At 42.2% G+C, this 13,337-nt stretch overlaps 1 protein-coding gene across 3 annotated transcripts in view; it reads right to left on the bottom strand.

The window, feature by feature from the left end:
* Window positions 1-13,337, bottom strand: part of WDR27 (WD repeat domain 27) — a 2,413,256-nt gene that overhangs the window by 2,374,337 nt on the left and 25,582 nt on the right. The window lies entirely within an intron of this gene.

The following is a 13,337-nucleotide window of genomic DNA, read 5'->3' as shown; positions in this document are numbered from 1 at the left end:
TGTTTCAGGCTTGTTGGGACTCATCAGCAAGGTGCAGCTTGGTTCCCTATGGGGGTACAGAGCAAGGGACCCACGTCGGGGCATACCCTCACTCATATAGGGAGACAAACTAAAACCAAAAATTTGGTGGGTGGAAGGTTTTGAATTAATGTGCATGCTGGGCCTAGAGACCCAAGCTACCCCTCACTGACTACACTCAGTGAGGCTGAAACATGTCTGGGGATGCTTGTGGTCTCGTGCGGAAGAGGGTGACAGTTGCCCAGAGCAAATAATAAAGGACGCGGCCAGAGACCTAGCCCCTTTTATCTCAAAGCTAATCATTCCTCCTTTAAATCAAATATGGTACCGACCAACTTGAAAGATTCCTGGGTCCTCCCCCTACTGAAAAAACAAACCCTCGACCCTTCAATACCTACCAATTACAGACCCATTAAAACTGTACCCTTCTTACTTAAAATTATTGATAGAGTAGTTTATCTACAAATTCAAGACTACCTAGAAACTAAACATCTGTTAGGCTCACGACAATCAGGATTCTGCCCCCTCCATGGCACTGAAACAGCCCTGCTAGACCTCAAGACTAAAATTGAGGAGCTAAAAGACAATGGCAAAACTGCCCTGCTATTACTGCTGGACTTGTCAACAGCCTTTGACTTGGTGGACCACACAGTTTTATGCAGCCACCTAAGACTTGCTGCCAATTTCACAGGAGAAGCCATTGCTTGGGTTCAATCCTTTTTAGCCAATCGGACGATGAGAGTTTTCTCTACCTCCTCTTGTGCTGATCCCATCCAAATCTCTTGCAGAGTCCCACAGGGATCCTGCGTCTCACCCACAATGTATAACATCTTCACTAAGCCACTATTTGACAAGTTGGACAGACTGGGTGTCACCTACACTAATTATGCAGATGACACCCAGATCCTCATACCCCTTTCAGGCAACTATGAAGAGGACTTGGCTCTGGTGAACAAAATATACACCCTCATTCAGGCATGGATGGCAACCCATGGCCTCTGCCTGAATGACGATAAGACTGATATCCTACTCCTCGGATCTAACTCTAACTTAAAAAAACGAACTCCAAACTACACATCTTTTAACATTGACAATAACATCATTAAGGTTATGCCGGAGGTAAAAACGTTAGGATTCTACCTGGACTCCTCTCTTAACCTAAAAAAGCAAGTTAACTCTCTGTCCTCCACCACCGCCTCCACCTGCAAATTAATCCGAGCTGCCAGACCATTCCTGTCCAACGCCAGCTGCATTACCCTGGCCAATGCACTCATCATGTCCAGACTAGATTACTGCAACGCCCTGTATTCAGGAGCCAACAAGTATGTCACTGACAAACTCCAAAGATTGCAAAATAACGCTCTTAGAGCAGCTCTGAACATCCCTCATAGAGAACACATCTCTAAATTCAGGAAAGAGGCCCACTGGCTAAAAATAAAAGACAGAATCCTCCTCAAAACTATATCCCTCACCTCTAAATGTCTCAACACTCTAGCACCTCCCTACCTATCGGAAAAAATCACTAGGAAACTCACCGCCCGACCATTGAGATCTGCCAACACCTTCCTGCTTGACATTCCCAGATTCAAACTTGCCACGGCTGGAGGAACCAGCTTCCCAGTCAAAGCTGCACAAGCATGGAACACACTCCCTACTGACCTTAGATGCCCCCTACCGTACGCCAGATCCAAAATCGATGCTCTCAAATGGCTTCGCGCCAATGATCTATAATTTCTTCTCTCCCTGACATTCACAGTCTAAATGCCTGTGGCTCACTTATCTTCGCACTCATAAGTGCAACCGTAGGCTCTTTAACTAATGACTACCCACCTCATTTACTGTATACACTTTATAACAACTGACTATACTGTATCGTGTACTGTATCTCACAATGTAATGTAATTTATGTATGTACCAATTTGTAACACTGTAACTAAGCTTCGAGTATTCTTGCATTGCTGCGCCAGGCTGCCCAAGGCCTTGGTGCGCATTATCAAATAAATAAACAAACAAACAAACAAACAAGCAGGTCAGGCTGGAGTGCCCCTTTGGGGGCCGGACCAAGCCTGATTTGCAAATGTTCTTTCCACTTTTAATAATGGCTTGGTAGGTCGAAGAATGATGGTCTGGAGGGTTGCCTAGGGCAATTGCCAGAGGTTTAAAATTAATTCTAAACCTTCCAGCCATCTACTTTTTGATTCATTATACTCAAACAGGTCAAAACCGGGCAGAGATGGGGTAACAGAGGAACAATTGCTAGAACAAGAAGCATTTTCGATGCACAAATTAGCCTGAAAGGAATGAATGACATGTTGTCCATGCATTGCTTCTTATAATGTGCACGTTGACTTGCTCTTATTGTTTAAGTTTGTTCAAGGTGAGAATTAGTTTTTCTAATATCAATGCCTGCTATGAAATATATTATTTGGTACTAACACCTATCGTTATCTATTGTAATAGATCTATGCTTAAGGTCCATCATTTGGATATATCTAATGAAACATTGTCCTTGCATTATCTCTTATAATGTGTTGTGTTTAGAGTTGCTGTGACTGTTGGAGTCTGTTAAACATGAGAATTTGTTGCTCCAATATTAATGTCTGTTATGAATTATTTTAATTGTGACAATCACCAATCATTGTTTGTTGAAATATAGGAACTGTCCTTCATGATAAGGACTGGTCTATGATTAAGAAGCATTTAACTGACATTCATGATCACTGCAATTCTTCTATGATTGTCTTTCTGTACTGTACGGTCTATATTAGAGATAGTTGTAGTCTATGATAATCAATTGACTGCCCCCACCATCTATGAGTGGTTAATTTATGGGAGATGTTCCTTTTATGTATATTCTGGGAATAATAAATTGTTCTTCGATTTTGTCCCAGTTTTAGGAGTAGTTGATTTGGAACTAACTGGGTGGACATTGTTTGTACATCCTTAGGTTGGATTGGCTCAAGTGTGTTTTATTTGTCATTTGTTTCCTGTTAGCAGTCCATTATGCTATTGTAGTATGCTATGTATACAATGAAATGTTAATTAGTAAAATTCATTTTTTTCTCCATCCGCATACTTACATATGCATATCCATTAGAAAAAGGGTCATTCTATTGTTAATCTATAGATTTTCTTTATATCCCTTATTTTATTTATCGTTGGTTATAGTTTCATATATATGGGTCCACAAACTACAAAAAAGTATTTTTTTAATGACTATTGTACTTTCTTTTGGCATGGTTTTCCTGCGTTATTTAAACCGGCTCTGCAGTGGCATCCGGTTTGACTGATGACTGCTAGCTCAAGGGGAACCATTGTATGGTTAGTAGGTAAGGTTGCTGTTAGATTTCTTTAGTTGGGAAATTTAGTTAGATATGTACTATTTTCTTTCAATGGAGTTTAGTGTTTGTGATATTTGTTTTAATTATGTATAACGGTTTAGTTTCAGGCATGTTTCTTTTCGAATTCATCTTTGATGTGATTTTTTGGTTGAGGGGAGCTTATTTGATTTATGTGTATTTTGGCACCACTACTTACTTTAGTGTTGCACATTTTAATATGAAGGCCTATTATTGGCATTGTGTGCCGGTTGCAGATATGTGGACACTTTTTCAGTGGTAGGTATTTAATAGTTAACTTGGTACTTTTGTGGGAGTATGAAATCGTTTTTAATGTTCACTTGGGCCTTTTAGTGGTTATTTAACCTTCTGGTTAGTTTATCACGATATGCACACTTACATATGCACATCCATTAGAAAGGGTAATTCTATTGTTAATCTGTGGATTTTCTCAATGGTCTCACTGACCATTTATGAGTTGTTAATTTTCACCCATCTATCAAGGAGGTCAATTCATTAATAATGTAACTTAGTCCTAATGGAGATATTTAGATGGAATTGTTAAACTCTACACACTTTGTATTATTCCAGGTGATATTCCCTGATGAAGAGTTGGTGAACTCGAAACGTGTTGGACAATGACACATCATCTGACTGGTCATCTTAACTATGCAACCACTTTTGCTCTGTTTTATGAACTTTCCTCTGAAGTACATAGAATGAAATGTGTTATGTTTTTTGAAAAATTGTGATTATAAATCCTTTTTCTCAAAAAATTTGATTTGTATGTATCAAATACTTTGTAAACTCACATAATTTTGCTGAGTATGTTCGATTTATAGGTACCTTTCGGGCAGTGTGCAACAAGTGTCTACGCAAGGCTGTTAGCATAGCCTCCTTTTTGTTATAAGTAGAATTTCCCCAAACTTTCTATCCATGCCAATTTCTGACAATTGTAGGGGAGGCGTGGGATCACAAATATGACACTGACACAAAAGTTACAATTTGGAAAAACCTTTATTAACTTTGTGGGGTTTGGAAAAACTCCTATTTTGCCCCATTACTAGGATGGGTGTCGTCTCATCAAATAATAAAGAAAACAGTAGTCGGGTCTGTCAAATCAAAATCTCTTGTACAAAAAGTGTGTAAAGCAAGTATGTATATAAAAGGAAAATCAGTGTTCAACAAAGAATAACATGTGGCTGATTCGGCTTTCCTCCCCACGTTTAGACAGCACAGAATAAGGCAGTCTCTGTAGGCAGCATGACACACACTGGCTTTAACACAAACATTTCGGAATGTGGATCGAGGCCCGTCTGGCCTCCCATGTTAAAGGCTCTTGTTCCAGTCTTCTCCAAATAATGAAAAGAAATGGTTCACACCGGGCTCCCTCTGTCGGGCTCAGCCCTCTGCAGAAAAAACAACATTTCAACGTTGGTCCCCTCTGTCGGGCTCAGACCCTTCACAGTTTAACAACACTTGCCGGGGCTCCCTTCCCCAAGCCTTTTACACTTCAGGTCTCCCTCAGTCGGGCTCAGACTCTCTTTTCAGATGTCAAAGACTTTCGAATGTGCAGGGTTTCCTTTTCAGATCACCGCAGGACCACTTTGACTCAGTTTCACCATTCAGCTTTTCCTCGCCCCTTCTCTCGGGGTTAACTTTGTTCGCTTTCGCTTGTATAGTTAATTCACTTTTATCGCATCAGACAATACACGTTTCACAGAGACTTTTGAATGGGCTACTCCTTTTCACTGGACCACTCTGTTACTCAGTATCGCTGATCCCCAGCTGTCTGTACTTTAAAGTTCATTCACAGGTCTGCCTTTCCTCGAGTCTCATCAACACGCGTGCAGCCTTGACTTGCGAAATATTGCTGCAAACTTCAATCTTTCTTAGCACACACCGGTCTCTCAGGTCACTTGCCAACTCACCAGCTGTGTGCTGTTCTTTATTGCTTTTACAATTTTCAGTTCACGAGTCAAGGTTAGTACCACAGGCTTGCACTTGCCTCCCCAATTCCGACGTTCACCTGGGAAGGTTGCTTGCATCCTTGAAACACAAGGCAGTCTTCGATATTGGGATCTGGCCTTCTCCACTGTCTTTCGTGACCTTGTGGAGGCAACAATCTCCTGTAGGGAACTCTTGGTGTTTACGACTCGCTGCTCTCGTCCCATGGTCCGTCGCTCTGCTCCAGTAGGTTTGCCTTCACCGCGGAAGTTCTGCTCAGACTCGTGTTCCACCCTGCTCAGAGTGTGTCTGTAGGTTCCGCCTTTTATCCTTGTGAGGAGAGCGAATTGGAATCAAGTGTATGTACTTGAAGTCAAGTGCCTGACTTTGCCTGACCCAATTAGCGGGACATGTCCAGTACGACGTATAAGAGTTAGTCTTGTTACTCTCAGTTGTCCTCTTCCTCGGCCTAGTGTTGGTGTGGAAAGGGGGGATAAGTTGGGACATCGGATCTTAAAAAATCAGAGGGATTGGATGTACAAAAAAAGGGGGGAATACCGCGCCTCACCATCGGCTGCCTCACCCCCACTGCCCGAAGACCCCTCACCCAGGTGATCCTCCTGAACTAGTCCACCTAGAGGGTCTGGATCCAAAGGTGATGTCCGGGCCCTGGCCACCTGAGAGAGAGATCCCTGGGGACTAGCAGGTGACACACCCTTTGGTTTCTCACACAGCGCATAGTGTGAAGGCATCATGAAGCAAGACAAAGACAACAGATTCAAAGTTCAAACAGAATTGTTTTATTAACTCAAATGCCAGGATGGTTGAAGGCCTAACGTGCCCTATAATAAGGTGGGATTTTCCTACCTAAAGAAACTAAGCAAAGTCTGAGTCAGAAAGTTCATCTTAAAAGTCTGTGTGTCCAAAACCTATACTTGCCCTCACAACTAAAGCTAAACAATGTGTAGGGGTGTCAGCAATACAAGAAATGGTGTTCCAAATAAAGTTCTGAGCCTCCTCCTTACTTTTCAGCTCCCCTTCCCCAAGTTCAAGATAGATCCATAAACATCTCGGGATTCCCTTTCCCAAGTTCAAGATAGTTCCACAAATCCTCAGGGTTCCTTTCCCAGGTTCAAGACAGTTCCACAAAACCTTAGGGTTCCATTCCCCAAGTTCAAGACACTCAACTTGTGCTTATTCTCAATATTTCAATGTTCAAAAATGGTCCCAAACCAACTTTGCACTCCTTGTTTATCTACAGTTCAATCAGGTTGCTTTCTCCTTTTTCACTTCAGCAACCTCTTTGGCATTCACAATTGGGGTTTCCCCTGTCCAGGCGCAGTTGTCAGACCACACGGTTCACCCATTTCAGGTCGCGCAACCAGTAACCCTATGCTCTATAGCCCACACAGGTTCTTCTGAATCTGTGTGATGGTTCACACTCACTTGGCTTCTGCTTATAAGCCTCCTGGCTTTGCCACAATGTGTTCTTTTCTTTGCCAGTCTTTGGCCTTGTTGCACTGTATTTTTGCATATAGTTCACTTTGTGGTGGTTTTGTTCCTTCACCACCTTGATTTCATGCTCTCTTGTAATATTCCAAACTTGCTTTCGCCTGTGTTTCATACTGCTAGTGCTTTGCTAGTGCTTTGCTTTCAAATAGGCAGTATATGAATGTCATGCACACTTGACATCAGGTTATAGCTTTGCCAAAAGCTTTCATTTAGTTCGGTATTAAATATCTGATCTTTTACTCTGTCGCTCGCATGTTGGATTGTCCTTATTTATCTCTCGAACCCGTTGCTTTGGGTTCATTTCATCGTGCGCATGCTTTTTCATTCATTCAGTATTCATTTTGGTTTCCCCACAGCCGCCAAGAGCACCCCGGTTCGAGTGATCTTCCGTCTTCACTCACTGGTCCTTGGCATCTCCTATGGGCAGCTGTGCTTTCAGTTTCTGCTCCGCTGACACGATTTCCTTCGACCGTGAGCCCTGCTCGCACTTCACTTTCTCTCTGCTTCCCGCCGGCAGCTTCGTTTTCTCTCGCGGACGCCGTCGGTCACTTTGCCTCTTTCTTCTGTGTCTGCAGCTCCGGCTGCGTACCTCCGACCAATGAGGCTTATACACCCTGTGGCCTTCTTGTGGACTGCCTCGCTCTTGGCTCCAGTTTCTTGGGGTCGTCGGCCGGCATCCTGGCTCTCCTGCAGGACCCACCTTGGCTGTCTCGTCGTACACAGGATTCCCTGCTGGTCTCTTTGCTGCTGGTCTCTTCCCCTCTTATGCACCTGCAACCACTTGACAGGTTGCAAGTGTGAGTTCCAAATTGCCATTGCCTTGTCGCAATTAGTGGTGCACTTGAAAAATGCCTTACCTTTACAACACTCTACAGACCTCTTCTTCCTGGTGCAATGACTTACTAGTGTTCACTACTCCTGGTCACCTCTTCCTTGTCCCAGTACTATAGTGTTTTGAATGAGGGGAGATGTTTTGCAACAGCCCATAAAGGTTGGGGAGGGTTAGGTTGGTTCTTATAAGGAAAAGGGAGATACCTTGTCTTGCTTGTGGATATGCTCTTCCTAATTACCAAGGACCCGCCACACAGATGATCATCCTTTGCTTCTCCACCCCCAGGGTCAGGATCCAAAAGCCTTTTCGTGGCCACCTTAGAAGAAGATCCAAGGGGACTAGGTATGAGGATACCCTCAGGTTTCTCAAAATAGTGTAGCGGTTTAATTATTAGTTCATTTCATGAGCATGTCATTTCAATATATAGTATTACACCGATTTTGAAAATAGGCTCCTAATCGCCACTCACAATCCATCAATTTAATTAAAATGCAGTAGGACAACTAAATTGGTAAAGCAACAATGATTTGCAATTTCTGGTAATATCCAGACCTACCCATGATTGACTCAAGCCTAGACAAAGCTTCCTCTGGTCAAAGGAAATAAAAAAAAAGCATAATGCTCTCTTTCCAAGAGCACACAAGAATTAGTCAACATAGCTAGTGAACTAGAAACAAACACTCAAACACTTCACAAAACATGCCTACCCACATTCAGAGGACCATATATCACACATGGAGGCAACAAGTGACAAACAGACAACACCATCTTGTAATAAAAGTTAGCAACAGGAGAAATCAATAAAACATCCCCACACAACCACCTCTGCAAATATAGCAGCATCATGATTAAGAAATGTACAACGTAGGAGACCAGATTTCTCGTGAAGAGGGTGGTAGCCAGTGCAGGGACTGATTCAGTGGCTGTTAACTCTGACTGCTTAGCTCCTGCCCCCATCGCACTAGAGGGTTGTGGCGTGCTAGAGTAAGGAGTCGGACAAAGGTTTGGCATATTCACTACACTCTTTATTTAAATAATAAATGAAAAAGGCCTACCTTTCTCTTTCCCTTAAGGGTTTTCCCTACCTAACTAAAGAATAACTGGCATACAGTGATTTCACTGAAATCATTTTCACAGAGGTATTTTATAACGAAACAATTATAACGAAAAAACATTGATTTTAAAAATAATATATATATGGTGTGGGGTAAGAGGTTAAAATGGGTGGGGAGGGGTTTGGAGTGGGGCTAAAAGCATAGGGCAACGGGGGAAATTCAATGTTTTTTCGTTTAATTGTTTAGTTATAAAATACCTCTCTGAAAATGATTTAGGTAAAATCACATCAATCACATAAAACCGAATAACTTGGGTGTGCGTCCTCAGGGTGGTTGTCCGTCCCCTATCCAAACTAGCCTACTCTAGCCCTCTCATAACAAAAGACATTAACATAAATAGTTCATGGAGAATGACTCCCTTCTCCTGCTTCAATGGGATCAGTCCTATGGGTGTATTTCTATTAGTCTTTGACAATAGTTCAACTTCTGCACTTGTAGAAAATACCAGAAGGACTCCCTTCTCCTGATCCAATAGTTCAGCAAGTGCTATCTTATCATGGTCAACTTGGTCAGCCTCCAGGCTGCTGTTTGGTAACCTTTTTGCCTTAGTTTCTCATTCAACTGTGGGATATATTTACCCACTCAGCAGTACTTCCTCACATCATCCAGGTGCACTTCAGCCGTTAACAGCAAAATGGCTGCGCTGGCTCCTTGGAGCACCATTGCCACGCCTCAAAACGGCATTTTACAGCCACAAAATGATGGCTGCACCATCTTGCCAAGCACCTATTGGGCAGGATGGAACAAGGGGGCACACTGAGAAAGCCTGCCGGTGTGATTCTTAGATGCACCAAGAAGAAAATTGAGAAGCAGCACTGCTTTGCTGCTTGATCCACATTCCCCTTGAAAAAGGAAATATTTGGCCTTTATAATGATGGTGCCCTGACGCTATTTCCATCTGTTCAAAATCACACTGCTTTCATCAATGAGGCCCTGCCATGCCCACCCATATCCAGATTGTGCGCCGCAAACTAGAAGATTATCCCTGTATGACAGGCTGTGTCAGCCAAATCTGAGAAATCAAAAGAAGCTTTATTTTCTGTCGCACGGGAAAACGCTTGTCTTTTGAGTTACAAAATGTCAAATATCAATGCTGCAAAAGAGACTCTGGCTCTCTGGGCCTGTGTCGATTTCAATGGACCTGTGTCTTAAACAGATTGTTGTATAAGTGAAACAGACTAGGGCTGCAAAACAATGTGGGAAATTCAGAGAGAACGCCTTCTGAAATGGTCAGCCCAGCAGACTTCATCATGTGTTAAAATGTTCTTTTGCAAATAAGGAAAAATGCCTGTTTTAAAAGTGTAATGTTGAAAGAAGACCCTGTTTTGGCCTAGCAATGTAAAGGTTTGTTTTGCTGGGTAACATATATGGGATGTTTATTCAACAGACTTGCTTTTGATTTAAAACAAAATAAAATAAGAAATAAAGACATGGGCTGCCTTCTGAAAACTAGCCAAACAGGTTTCTGCCATGGCTCAAGGGACATTTGGCTGACAATAGGAGTGGCCTTACCCCCGAAAGAAGGAGCCCCATAGATTCTAGGACACATGGGTGATAATTGCTACCTTGGAAAACTTTGAATGGGCCAGAAGGCCGCATATCACAGGCTCATCAGACTTTTGTCTGGGCTGAGGCCTCTTACAATAGAGATTCGGGGACACGGACATGTGAAATAGGAAATCACATGTCCCTGAGACTTCTACTGGGAGCTTCGAAGCCAATTCAAGAGCAGCTTTGGGACTATGCCCTTATATGGTGAACAATGGTGACCATTTTGGCTCTAAAGACTATTTTATTAATAAACTTTTAAGACTTACCTTTGCAACAGGACTTCCCAGGAATGTACAAAGTTAACAGTTTAAATGTAATTTTGTGGTTTTTAATGTAAGACGTGGTAGCCTTCACTGCCATATTGGGAACAGAAATGGCAGAGAATTGGACAGTTTGAGCAAAGTGTACATGATGACACTGTAAAATTCAATACTTACATGCCGTATGATAATCTATAGCCATTTATAAAGTTATAGCATTTTAGGTCGAATATTTATCACTGAAAATCTCGAAAAACTATTAGACGGGAGAAACAAAGTCCTACAGACATGAGGGTGGGACTGCCCTGCTCTGCATAAAATATGCAATCTGTCTATGTAATTTGTTAAGATGCCACAACTGTAAAAATGTGTCATTTATGTCAAAGCTGGATTTTAGCTAAAGTAACTGTGGGATGATCCTAGGCATTGTAAAGCCACATCATAAAGCTGATGTCATGTCCCTAAAAATCCAACCAGCTGACAGCAAGGCAGTAACAATCACCCCTGGCCATTCCAGTGATTAAGAGGCATGCCCAGCTAAGCCTGCCCCACCATATAATCCTATGATGTCACCATGCCCTATAAATAAGGGAGCATGACAGAACTCTGGACACACGCTCTCCTGAATTTCCAGCACCTGCGTATCCAGACATTCCACCTTCACTCTGCAAGATTCCAGACCCCACTGCCAGAAAAGGGATAGCTGACCCAGGCCTTCCTATCCATCAGCACTAAAACTCCATTACTAAATCCCACTAACTTCACGGAGAAAGGGGAAAGGTGGCTGTGCCTGCTTTGGGATTCTCCAGAGCTGCCTGCTTGCCCTGCTTACCTGTTCCATCCAGCTAAGGCATTGCTGTGCCGTGACCAGACCTTTGCCTAGCTGTCTTTTGCTAGGAGAGCCCGCTATCCGGTGACCAGAACCTTTTTAGCCCAGAACCCGGTTGGCTGTCTTAAATTCCAAACTCAAGTGCTGACTGAGTATTTCCCCATCCCATAGCAGCATATAGCATACCCCATCTTGACCCTTTGTCTTTGCCCTAGTTTCTAAGTAATCCTATCCATACCCTGATAACTTGTCTAAACTGTTCTAATTCTCTGTGCACCCTGTCCTGGTTTTTCTAGTGTTAGCACAATTCTTTCATTCACCTCATCTTGTAACTCCTTAGCAATATTTGGAATAATTTAAATTAATTCCCACATAGATATGAACGTGGGATGAAAGGGTTAAGTTGCAAATTAACCCGGGATCGTACCGTGCCTTTCTTTAACAATTTAGTCTGAATAATCTAGTTTAAGTAAAACGTGTCCTTTTTCTTTCCTAACTGATTTCGTCCTGTTAACGGCTTTATTTTACCAAAATTGAACCTCCTTTTACCTTGAAAATCTCATCCAGGTCTTCCGCTATAGCCCTCCTTTCACTTCTATATTGTCCCTGTGATGTGCATCTATCCCCAGCCCAAAAACCGTGTTCCAATTCAGAGTATTTCACCTGTTTTTCTGAAAAAAGCTGTATTTGACATTTAAAACTGCAAACTAGAAAAAATGCAACTTTTCCATGTGTGATTTGACTGCACTAGGTTTTCAATCCAACCTGCTTTGTGAACTGTATGCCTTGTGTGATATCTTACCTTATAGTTGCTAGTGATATGACATCCCTGAGACTGCGATAAAACATATGCACATCATTATTTAATTTACACATATCATTAATTATTTGTTAAAATCCGAGTGTCATTTTAGGCCATTGCAAAGGGTTGAAAAAATGTTTACCTCTTATTTTGTGAGGGAAGGTTGGATTTTGATTCTGTTTGATGCCTCATATCCCTGACTACCTGCTGCTTCTTTCTATCCACTCGGAATTAGATTAATTGTGGGTTGAGGGAAAATTGCAGGGAGAAAGCTTAACTCGGGTGCTATCTACCCTAATTGAAAAAGTGCTCCTATTCATTTGTGGTTTGGATATGTTCTTGTAGAAGGTTACCACGTGTATTTCAGTAGTTTTCATTGTAATTATTACCCTGTGGTGATTTCTGCCCAATATAAAAATGGTGTGATTTTCTTTGAAATTAAAATAAATAAATATTGTGTTATCACCCACCGGCCTTGCTCATGGTCCATTGTGACCTGGGGTATTTGTAAAAGGGGGTGTGAGACAGGTCGGGTATCGGCTCATTTTGAATTAATTGAAAATTAAAGAAAAAGTATTCTAACCGCGCGCTACATCTAAGGCTGAGGGTGTAGGTCCTGTTCCGGTGTGTGACGCCCGATTGGAATCCTTCACAAATTGGGGAATCGTCGCCGGGGATTGGGCTTGTTTATTCACCCGTGACAGCTTAACACAGCAGGCTAACCTTCAAGGTAGTGATACTTTGTGTGGCTGGAACACTGTTACGCTGTAGAAGCGCCTCCCCAAAACAAAAATCCTAAGTACCAGGCCTGTGTATAAAATTAAAGCTAAATCAACCCTAAAAATAGACGAAAAGGAACAGGATGCAGATTACTCTTATAGAAATAAATTTAAAAAGAAAGAACACTTTCCAAAATGGCCACAGTAGAGATCAATATAGCTAGGGAGCACCTTCTGCACAAATTATTTGTCAGGGGGGAATGGCCAGACCAAGATGAAAAAGTCTGGCTAGAAGAAATGGTGCAACAGGTCACTGAACATGGACATGTGGCAGGACGGTGTCCTATTACACCAAGCTTTGAGTGAGTTATACATGACTCCGAAAATTAAAGAGGAGAAGATTCAAATTGTCAG

This window comes from Ambystoma mexicanum, chromosome 4p (assembly GCF_040938575.1).
Source record: "Ambystoma mexicanum isolate Mex_15411 chromosome 4p, UKY_AmexF1_1, whole genome shotgun sequence".
NCBI classification, from domain to species: domain Eukaryota; kingdom Metazoa; phylum Chordata; class Amphibia; order Caudata; family Ambystomatidae; genus Ambystoma; species Ambystoma mexicanum.
Note: the sequence above shows the minus strand (reverse complement) of the source record. Positions and strands in the feature narration are given on the sequence as shown.